Source organism: Peromyscus maniculatus, chromosome 23, assembly GCF_049852395.1.
Source record: "Peromyscus maniculatus bairdii isolate BWxNUB_F1_BW_parent chromosome 23, HU_Pman_BW_mat_3.1, whole genome shotgun sequence".
Classification (NCBI taxonomy): domain Eukaryota; kingdom Metazoa; phylum Chordata; class Mammalia; order Rodentia; family Cricetidae; genus Peromyscus; species Peromyscus maniculatus.
In genome coordinates this window covers 57,072,665-57,084,227 of record NC_134874.1, presented here as the reverse complement: position 1 = coordinate 57,084,227, position 11,563 = coordinate 57,072,665, and positions in this window count along the sequence as shown.

The following is an 11,563-nucleotide window of genomic DNA, read 5'->3' as shown; positions in this document are numbered from 1 at the left end:
CCCTCTTCTAAACCCCATCCCGGGTGCTCTCCCAACATCACCGTTACTAAATCAGCCTGTGCTAGCTCCCCTGCCTTTCTCTGTTGTCAAGGAGACTAGTCCTTGCCTTAACTCATCCTTTCCAGGTGTTTGCGCCCCTGTAATGATTATCCCACAGGTACTCCCCTAGGACTTGAGGAACTTGCCTGGCTACTAGACATAACCACAAACAGCTTTGAGTCTCTTCAATGACAAAATAACCTTCCCAGTGGGAGTTGCAGTACAAAGCAAAGGGGCTCTAGATTTAATAACTGCTGAACATGGTGGGGACGTGCGTAGTACTGGGAGAAGAATGCTGCTTTCATGTAAATGAATCGAATGTTGTTGAGACCATTCCAACCCATTGAACAATTACGTAGGTCCCTTGTTTTCTTGGCTCCTACTCCTTGCTCAGCCCTTAATTATGCTCTTTTATTCTGATGCTTACTCCTTGCTTTATACAATTTCTCTGATGGCAGATTACACCATGGCTAGAATTTCCACCGTTCCAGTTATGGTCCACTATCAGACTCGGGACCCCTCCGATACAGGTTGTAAGGCTCTCAAAGCATATGAAGACACCTCTCCATGATAAAATAAAACAGGTGGAGGTATGGGAGAACCCTGCATTTAAGGTGGCAGTCCATGTCTGGATAGCTCTCTGAGCTTGGTGCAAAATGGAGGACCCCCTTTATCAGTGGGGCTTCCTCCTCTCCACTAGCCTTATCTGGAGAGAGTCTCTAAGCTCAGACGCCTGACCTTATTTGGAGGATGACCCTGCACAGAGCTCCCTGAAAACGCTGTATGACTCAGCACGTAAGTCCTGCTCTTTCCTCCTGCCCGTATGATAATTAAGTGTTGTGTCATGACCAATCAGCCCTTCCGGCCCATAACCCTAAGAACTCTTATATACCTTACCCCTGGCACGAGCAAATGAGTGGTCTCTCATGCCCATGGCCTTCCAAAGCCTGCTCACTGCTTCTGCTCCCCGTGCTCTAGTGGACTGGTGGCCAATGACCCCCCAAGGAAAAGGAGTCCCTCAGTGGATGTCAGGGTGGGCTAACTCATAGCCCTGGTTCTGGGCCTGGGTGGTTGTTGGGTTGGCCAGCCTGCCAGCTTTTCCTCACCGACACCACCAGGGTGAGCTCTCCGGTACGGCCCGGCCAGCTCACCCAATGCAGCAGTCAGCAAGGAGCAGGGCTAGTTCTCCTGCTTTCACACTTTTGTGTCTGGCTCACCTGCACCCACACCACCAGGGCCAGCTCTGCTGTTTTGCCCAGGTGAGGTGCAGGGCCCGCTCTCCCAAGGGCTCCAGCTCCATCCCTTCTCTTTAAGAGAGGGTCTCACTGCATAGGTCAGGCTGTTCTTAAGTCGGAGATTCTCTTGTCTCAGCCCAGCAAGTGCAGGGATTACAGGTGTGTGCCGCCACAACCCATGGGCAGACAGCCCTAGACAAGCCAAGGAAAGGGACCTCAGAAGGAGCTCTGTGACACTTTCACCATTGTCTTCCAGCCTCTAGAACTGAGGCAATGGGTTTCTGGTGTTTAGAAGATTAATTCCTCATTCAGGGTTACTATGGAGAGTATGCACTCATGTTACCTCCTCTGTAGGGTACAAATATCCATTCCCAAAGGAGATTCCTGGCTTGGACCCTAACAGAGCAGCCATAAGAGTTATGCCATTAGGCAGTAACTGCACATCCTCATCTACCTTCATATTTATGTGTTCCATAGAAAACTGCAGACTTGTGATGCTCTCACTCCACCTACTCAGCTCCCACCATCTCTACCATTGTCTTGGTTGGCTCATCCCCTCACTGCGGAATGAATGCTCATGTATACTCATGTGGGATGAATGCTCATGTATACTCATGTGGAATGAATGCACATGTATACTCATGTGGGATGAATACACATGTATACTCATGTGGGATGAATACACATGTATACTCATGTGGGATGAATGCTCATGTATACTCATGTGGGATGAATGCACATGTATACTCATGTAGAATGAATGCACATGTATACTCATGTGGAATGAATGCTCATGTATACTCATGTGGGATGAATGCTCATGTATACTCATGTGGGATGAATGCTCATGTATACTCATGTGAGATGAATGCACATGTATACTCATGTAGAATGAATGCACATGTATACTCATGTGGGATGAATGCACATGTATACTCATGTGGGATGAATGCTCATGTATACTCATGTGGAATGAATGCACATGTATACTCATGTGGAATGAATGTTCATGTATACTCATGTGGGATGAATGCTCATGTATACTCATGTGGGATGAATGCTCATGTATACTCATGTGGGATGAATGCACATGTATACTCATGTGGGATGAATGCACATGTATACTCATGTGGGATGAATGCACATGTATACTCATGTGGGATGAATGCACATGTATACTCATGTGGGATGAATGCACATGTATACTCATGTGGGATGAATGCACATGTATACTCATGTGGGATGAATGCACATGTATACTCATGTGGGATGAATGCTCATGTATACTCATGTGGGATGAATGCTCATGTATACTCATGTGGGATGAATGCACATGTATACTCATGTGAGATGAATGCACATGTATACTCATGTGGGATGAATGCACATGTATACTCATGTGGGATGAATGCACATGTATACTCATGTGGGATGAATGCTCATGTATACTCATGTGGGATGAATGCTCATGTATACTCATGCACACTTTTGAGGACATGAGATGATGTAAGAGACAAGACTTAACAGTCCCAGAAACATTGGCTTACCCTAGCATAGGCTACCCCTCCATGCCAAAGGAGCCTGACTCATCCTGGCTTAGGCTACCCCTCCATGCCAAAGGAGCTTCACATTGATCCTTGCCCTTTGCATTCTAGAGCATTCACTCACTTGCTGTGCCAGGGGGTGTTACAGTATGTCTGATCACACCGTGACCCCCGTGCTGTGGTGTGACTGCACGTGCACTGTTCAACAGCCAAGCAAGGGGCCTTACGTCCTATGCAGTCCCTGCGCAGCATGGTCGCGTAATTTGCATGCAGCGTGATCACACAATCTATGCACATGCGTGGCGTAACCATGTGAACCCATACGCGCATATGCGGGGGAATTCATAAAAAGCAGGTCACAGACTCCTCCCCCCTTCTCCTTCCCCCTTCTTCCTCTCTCTCCGCACATGTCTTTCAAACAGGCCAGATCACATCCTTTCCTGCCCCTCCCTTCTCCAAATAAACTCTCGTAGGGGGTTTTGTTGTGCCTCGTGGCTTTTCTTGCACGGTAACAGCGCTGCTTAATGAAAAACACAGCGCCGCCACCGCATAAAACCAACATCCAAGATTGCATTATTTACTGGGAAAACCTGTTTCTAGTTTTGGTGCGGCTTAGCCCTAGCACATAACCTAAATCCAAGAGCTTTCTGCTTATTGTAAACAGGATTAAAGTCAACCATAGGTCAAGAGGTGAAGCAAGCAACTAGTTGACAGGAAGTAAACAAGAAAAAAAAAACCATAGGGAGCGGGAGGGAGTCAGGAGGATGGAATGAGAGATGCACAGGAAGTAGAAGGGAGGGACATTCAGTTTGAGGAGGCTTGTTTGAGATGATGTAAGAGAAGAGGGAGGCTTCTGGGATGTCAACGGAGGAGAGATGTCAGCTGGGTGCTTTCTCTGCCTCTCTGAGATAGCATCTGGGTCCCGAGTCTTTATTGATACAATCAAATGATTAAAATTTAGACAAAAACAACAAGGTGTAGTGGTGCACATTTGTGCACTTAGAAGGCCGAGACAAGAGGATTGCCAGTTTGATGTTAGCCCAGACTATATGCTGAGACACTGTCTCCAAAACCAAAACCAAACCAAACCAAACCAAACCAAACCAAACCAAAACAAAACAAAACCCATTTCTCATGGTTACATCATCTGTCAGTCATCTAAAAATTTTTGAGAATTAGGCAATTATTGCTGTATTACTTTCTTGTGGTTGTTGTTGGTTTTGGTTTTGGTGATGAGAGAGGGTCTTACTGTGTAGCCCTGGCTGTCCTGGAACTTGATATGTAGACTAGGCTGGCCTAGACTCACAGAAATCTGCCTGCCTCTGCCTCCTGAGTGCTGGAATTAAAAAAGCCTGGGCCACCATACCCAGCCACATTGCTACTTTCATTTGTAGGATGAATCTGAGGCTCAGAAGGAGCCACAGTCAGGGTCAATAACTAGGAAGCGGTGGTAACAGAATAAGCCTTTTGTCCACTGATGTTCCAGTTCCCTTGTACAAACATTAAGAACTTGGTGCCATTGGCTGGTTAGTTTCTTAAGATTTTTTTTTTTTGTATGTTTGAGTGTTTAACCTGAATACACATATGTGCACTGTCTGAATGCCTGGTGCCCAAGGAGGCCAGATGTTGGATCCCTTGGAGTTATAGGTGGTCATGAGCTGCCATGTAGGTGCTGGAAATTGATCCTGGGTCCTCTGGAAGATTAGACAGTGCTCTTAACCACTGAGCTATCTCTCCAGCCTCTACACTGGCTCCTCCTAATGTTACTGAGTTAGTTTTTTCAGTGATGCAGACACAGGGGTTTATTTGTGTTAGGCCTGTCCTAGGTTAGAATTCTGCCCTTACTCCAGCTGCATGACCGCACATGCACAGTCCAGGAGTCAAGCAAAGGGTCTTGCGTCTTACGTCATCAGTGGGCACTGGCGACTATGTGCACGCAGCATGGTCACAAAATCTGCGCCTTAAAAAAGCCAGACGCAGACCCCGCCCTCCTTCTCTCTGCTCTGCTCCCGCTCCCCCACCCCACCGTCTTTCTCTCTCTTTCCTCTCCAGGCCTGGCTCTCCTCTCTCCTCTCCTCTCCTCCTAATAAAGCTCTGAATACTGATACTGGGGTCTGCTGTGACTGTGACCTTTCCGCCGGTAACCAGCACCGCCACCAGCGCTGTTTATCATTTCAGAAATGTCATTAGCATTGTGAAGATGGAAACACAGGAAGTTAAACTCTCCCAAGGTCGCACAGCCGCTGTGGAATGATTCTCTTGTACACTATAAAGATTTGTCACTTGACTTGGTTTAATAAACTGCTGATTGGCCAGTAGCCAGGCAGGAAGTGTTAGGTGGGGCAATCAAACTAAGGATGCTGGGAAGAGGAAGGGCGGAGTCAGGAGTCACCAGCCAGAAGAGAGGAAGCAAGATGAGAATGTTGTGCTGAGAAATGGTACCAAGCCATGTGGCTAAACAAAGATAAGAATTATGGGTTAATCTAAGTGTAAGAGCTAGTTAATATGGAGGGGCCCCAAAACAGCTGGACCACACAGCTGCCATGACAGGCTTAGAGGACCAGACACAGCTTCTGGAAGGCAACACCTGGACCCAGGAAAAGCCTGACACCACCCAGTGATCCACCCAGGGGAGGGAATATACCTGACATTCCAAACATTCCCTATACCCCTAGACAAATGTCAGCCAATCAGGGTCCCGAACCCTGGAAATCCCCTCACCCCAAACTCTGCTATGGTAAAAACCCCACTCCAACTGAGCTCAGGGCTCTCTGCTCTCACTACTGTGCTGGACAGACAGAGGGACCAAGCTCAGAGCTTGAAATAAAGGCTCTATGGGATTTGGTCTCTGTGGTGGTCTTTTGGGGGTCCCTGAGATCTGGGCATAACAGTTAAAAATAAGCCTGAGCTACTGGCTGAGCATTTATAAATCATATTAAGCCTCCGAGTCAGTTATTTGGGAAGCAGCTGCTGGGTGTTTGGGAGTTGCTGGTGGGACAGAAACTTCCAACCGCACACAGCCGTCAGAATTCAGACTCCTGTGATCCTGCTCCGGGCCTGGCCCCCTACTTTGCAGTAATTGGCTCTCACTAGGAGGCCTTTGTGATCAAAACCATGTATTTAGGTCAGAAAGGTTGCTTCCTGACATATGGAGTGAACACTTTTTTTTTTTGAAGATTTATTTATTACGTATACAGTGTTCTGCTTGCATGTGTCCCTGCAGACCAGAAGAGGGCACCAGATCTCATTACAGATGGTTGTGAGCCACCATGTGGTTGCTGGGACTTGAACTCAGGACCTCTGGAAGATCAGCCAATGCTCTTAACCTCTGAGCCACCTCTCCAGCCCAGAGTGAACACTTGTAAAATCACTCCTTCACCCCACCCCCACCCCCGCCCATGTTAGTTAGAGTTCTCTGAAGGCACAGAACTGGTAGAACACACACACACACACACACACACACACACACACACACACACACACAGTGGGATTCACCGGACGTGGTCTGAATGGTTCAACAACGTCCGTCTCACACTGGAGAGGCTGACAACGCAGTGGCTGCTCAGTCCACGAGGCTGGGTGTCTCAGCAGTCCCACTCTCACACTGGAGGATCCCCCAGAGCTGCTGGTCTTCAGTCTGTGCTGGAAGTCTGAAGAAGCTGGTTCTAATACTGGCAAAGGAATGCTACAGCGGTGGATAGATGAACTTGCCAGAAAGACAAAAAAAAAAAAAAAAAAAGCAGGCAACAAAGCAAAATGTCTTCCTTCCATGTTCTTTGTTCTGAACTGCCCACATTCAGGGCGGGCCTTTGTGCTACAAATAATCTGATCAAGAACCCCCCCATACACACACACACACACACACACACACACACACACACACACACAGACGTGTCCAGCAGCTTGCAGTAAAGTTGACAACCGAGAAAGCCATCATATCCTCCATACCCTGAACTTGTGGACCAAACCCTACTTCCCTGGTGTGATGGCATCAGGAGGGGAGGCTTTGAGACCTGGTTAAGACTGGATGAGACCATAGGACGGGCCAGGGCCCTCATGAAGGGAATTTTTGTTTGTTTTTGTTTTTTCAAGACAGGGTTTCTCTGTCTAGTTTGGGTGCCTGTCCTGGATCTTGCTCTGTGTAGACCAGGCTGGCCTGGAACTCAGAGAGATCTGCCTGGCTCTGCCTCCTGAGTGCTGGGATTAAAGGCATGGGCCACCACTTCTCGGCTTCATGAAGGGATTTTTAATCTCATAAAGAACATCAGAGAGCAATCTCTCACTCACTCACTCACTCACTCACTCACTCACTCACTCACTCACTCACTCACTCACTCAAATATTAGTTACTTTTTAATCACAACAGCCAAATACGTATCAAAAACAAGGGAGAAACAATGTTGGCTCTCCGTTTCCATTTCCGGGGCTCTGTCCATCATAGTGGGCAAGAAACAGCAAAGAAGCTGGGCTCACGTCGTGATGGGCCATAAGTGAGAAGTAACCAGAGATAATACACCCTCCCCTGGAACCTGCTGCACAGAAACTTCTTAGTTCATCTAGCCCTCCCCTCCCCCCCTTAGGACCAAGCATTCAAATCACGAACCTATGGGACATTATATATTCAAAATAGAGTACAGGGTCTTGCTACTGTGGTCCAAGCTAGACTCAAAGTCACCATCCTCCTCCTCCAACCTCCGAGCGCTGGGATTACAGGCATGCATGCGTCACCACCCCGTCTCGAAGCCGCGTGAGAACACAGCTAGCAGGCACCATCCATTAGCCAGGAAGCAGACCCTCTCCAGATTCTAAATTTGCTCTATGATCTGATCAACGACATCTCAGCCTCCAGAAATAGGAGGCAAAAGTTCTCTTATTTAAGCCATCTCGTCTATGATGCTTTCTTAACAGCAGCCGAGCCAAGACACCTGCCACGCCCCTCCGCCCACCACGCGCGGTGCGTCTAGAGCTAAGGCTGAAATGTCTGGCCTCCCCCTGAAGTCTGAGCGGTCCCACGCGCTACCGTCAGCTGTCTTTGGAGCCCCTCCATCTGTGTAACTGAGTGTTCTTAACACAGTGGCCACTCGGTCCGCAGCGAAGCTCCTTCCTGCTTCCTGCCGCCCCCTGAGTAAGCCGGTCCCGAGGCTGAGGACAGAATCTTCAGACACTGCCAAGAGGCACTGTGGACAAGGGTGGTGATTCAGGCTGAGTTCCGGGAGGTTCAGAACACGCTGAGCGTGTGCTAATGGATCTGCTGGCTCCTTTGTGTGTGTCAGAAACCGAGGATCTGCTGAAGAGGTTTCTGCCATCGCCCAGCAACTCTGTCGCAGTCCTCAGGGGGGAGAAACGGGTGCTTTCTTGGGAGCCCCTGGGGTGCCAGGGGGGCTTCTGGGGAAACACAGGGCCGCCCGTGGGAGCAGCGGCGGAGTGAGAGGTCTCGGCTGCCCTGTCCCTTGCTCCTCAGTGGCTCCATGGTCCTTCTCAGTGGTAATGACAGTGTCACACAGGGGCCATCATTTCTGGCCAGACCCTGAACTAAGCTTTTAGCTGTCATCCGGCTCAGTCCTCAGGACCCTGGGAGGATGCCGTGATCTGCAGCTGAGGACAAGGAGGCTGTTGGAGTCAGGAAGGTTGAGTTATTTGCTCAAGGTCATTGGTTTGGTAAATAGCTGAGGTTTCAGTCAGCTCCTTGTCCCTGTCCTTTCTCTCTCTTCCTTTCCTTTTCTCTCTCTTCCTTTCAGGAGGTAGTTTTAGCATCTGGCCCTTGTTAGTCGCCACAAAGTTCTAGAGATAGAACAAGGAACGCGACAGATAGGTTCCCACCTGCCCCTGAACCCGGGCTTAGCAGCCTCGACATGGAGAATGATCCCCCCAGGAACTCCCCCACCCCAAGGTCTTCTCCAGGCTTTAGGTGAATTCAGAAGGAAGCATGCTGAGGTGTGAGACACTGGGCATGCATAGCAGAAGCCTGGGGAAAGATTGGAAGCCAGACTTTGGAGTGAATGACTTTGTCTAAGATGAGGGCAGGGGTGGGAGATGGGGGGTGGGGGGAGGGATCAGGGTGGAATCAGGGAGGGTAACTGTGGGAATTATGGGTGGATGCAGAGGAAAAGCCCATGACAGGATCAGGGAGGGACATCACCAGATGTGGGGAGAACCAGGAGAGGAAGTGACTGGAGATTCAGGGAGGGCAGGAGTGCCAAGCGCAGGGCATGGGCACAGTCTGTCAACACACGCCCGCTGATACCTGCTGACATTTACCAGTGCAGCTAATTCCTCTGCCACTTATTTTAGAACTACTATTTTGTCTTTCTCCTCCTTCCCTCCCCAGCCCCTCTCTCTTTCTCTCCTTCCTCCCCCCTCCCTTCTCTCCCTCTTCCTTTCTTTCTTCCTTCCTTTCTTTCTTTTTTTCCTTCTTCCTTCCTTCCTTCCTTTTTTTTTTTTTGGAGACAAGATGTCTCCATAAAACCTTAGCTGTCCTGGAACTTGCTCTGTAGAGCTGGCTGGACTTGAACTCAAGAGATCTGCCTTCTGTGTCCGACTCTCATTCTTCCTTTCTCCCTGTCCTTCTTTTAAGAGTATTTTTATTTGTCCTTTGACAGTTTTATAATGTATACAAAGTATCTTGACCATATCCACTCAACTCCACCTTCCCGCGCCCTTCAGATGCCCACCTCCACGCCCCCTGCCTTTTTTGTTTGTTTATTTGTTTTGTACAATTCCCAGGATTCAGTCAGTGCTGTCCGCATGCTCTGGGTGTGGGCCATCCTCCCCCCAGACTGTGGACAACTCACCAGTGGCCATATCCCTAAAGAAAAATGGCTGCCCCTGTCCAGCAGCCACCAACTGTCTACGGCTTCTCAGCTTGGGGTAGCACCTCATGAGCCCGCTCCTGTCCATGCTGAGACGATGCCTAGCTTGAGCCTGTACCGATAAGTATAGCCACGAACGAAGTGAGTTCAGGAACGTAACGGCCATGTCACGTCCATGTCCAGAAGACAGCATTTCACATGGCTCCCCTCCGTCCGTCTTCTGTTTCTTAGCTCTCCCCCCCCCCCCCCGTGACAGTCCCCAAGTCTTGGTGTAGGGGTAGGCGTGCGAGGTTTATGTAGCTATTCCACTTGAGGGAGGAGCACTCAAAGTCCCTTATTCTTAGCGCTCTGGCCAGCATGCTGTCACTGCAGAGGAAGCTACTGGGATGGAGGCCGGGAGCAGAATGAATTTATGGATGCAAACATTTGACAACATTTCCCCTCAGCAAAACAACGACAATCCAGTCCCCTGGGACTGATGGCCTCTCCATTCATAGTCTTTTGACTAGGTTTACCATACCAGGCGTGAATTCTCTCCTGTGGAGCAGGCCCCGAGACCAAGCATAAAACAGTTGGTTACCCCTTAGAGCCACACCGCCATGGCACCAACGGACGCATCTCACAGACAGGCCAACACTGTACATCCAGGATCCGCCACTGACGGACAATGTCTCTCCACCAGTGGCATCCGCCACTGACGGACGATGTCTCTCCACCAGTGGCCTGCACTATCGAGGCCAGCCAGCAGGAACTTTCCAGGTCAGTTCTAGCTTGGTTTCTCTATGTCTGGCAAACAAAGTTAGCTGGGTCTTAAGTACCAGTGTCTTACCATCTAGTTCTGGTAGGCAGCCAAAAGCAATGGCAATTGCCTGTGTTTCTTGGGGGGGCTCTGAGGCCTCCCTAACCAAAATATATGTGTTTTTTCTTTCTTTTTCTTTTCTTTTCTTTTTTTCTTTTGGTTTTTTCAAGACAGGGTTTCCCTGTGTAGCTTTGCGCCTTTCCTGGATCTCGCTCAGTAGATCAGGCTGGCCTCAAACTCACAGAGATCCACCTGCCTCTGCCTCCTGAGTGCTGGGATTAAAGGTGTGCGCTGCCGCCGCCGCCCGGTGTGTTTTATTTCTTTCTTTTTTTTTTTTTTTTTTTTGGTTTTTCGAGACAGGGTTTCTCTGTGTAGCTTTGCGCCTTTCCTGGAGCTCACTTGGTAGACCAGGCTGGCCTCGAACTCACAGAGATCCGCCTGGCTCTGCCTCCCAAGTGCTGGGATTAAAGGCGTGCGCCACCACCGCCCGGCCGTGTTTTATTTCTTAAATTTCATTTATTTAGTGGTGTGTGTGTGTGTGTGTGTGTGTGTGTGTGTGTGTGTGTGTGTGTGTAGGTCCTGGGGATCAAGCTCAGGCTGTCAGGCTTGGCAGCAATGCCTTTACCTGCTGAGCCATTTCACTGGCCCCAGCGACATATTTTTGAACTAGCTTACAAAGCAGTGAGTTTCCATAAGTCCGTTTTGATTGACCCATCCGACCCCCCCAACCCTCCCTCCCACTCCCATCGCTACTTAAAGCCCAGAGTTTCCCCGCCTTCTTTTGTAGCTCTCGAGTTCTGCTGTCCCTTCATCCCGCTAAGACGGCTTCCATTTGCTCCCACATGGTTCTGTCCAGTTTCTTGACCTCTACAAACACTCCAAATTAAACACAAAAATCTAAAAACCTGAAGCGACAGAACATGACTGGGACTGGGCTCTCTCACTTGGTATAATATTTTCCACTTCTACCCGTTCTTTTAAAAATTCAGAATTTGCTGAAATTTTCATTGTTTTATTTTTCCTTCTAGTTGAAATAAAATTCCATTATATGTATGCACCCCCTTTGCATCATCTGTTATCTGGTCCATTTCCCAGCTATTGTGGACAGAACAGCTACAGACATGAATGTGTAAACAT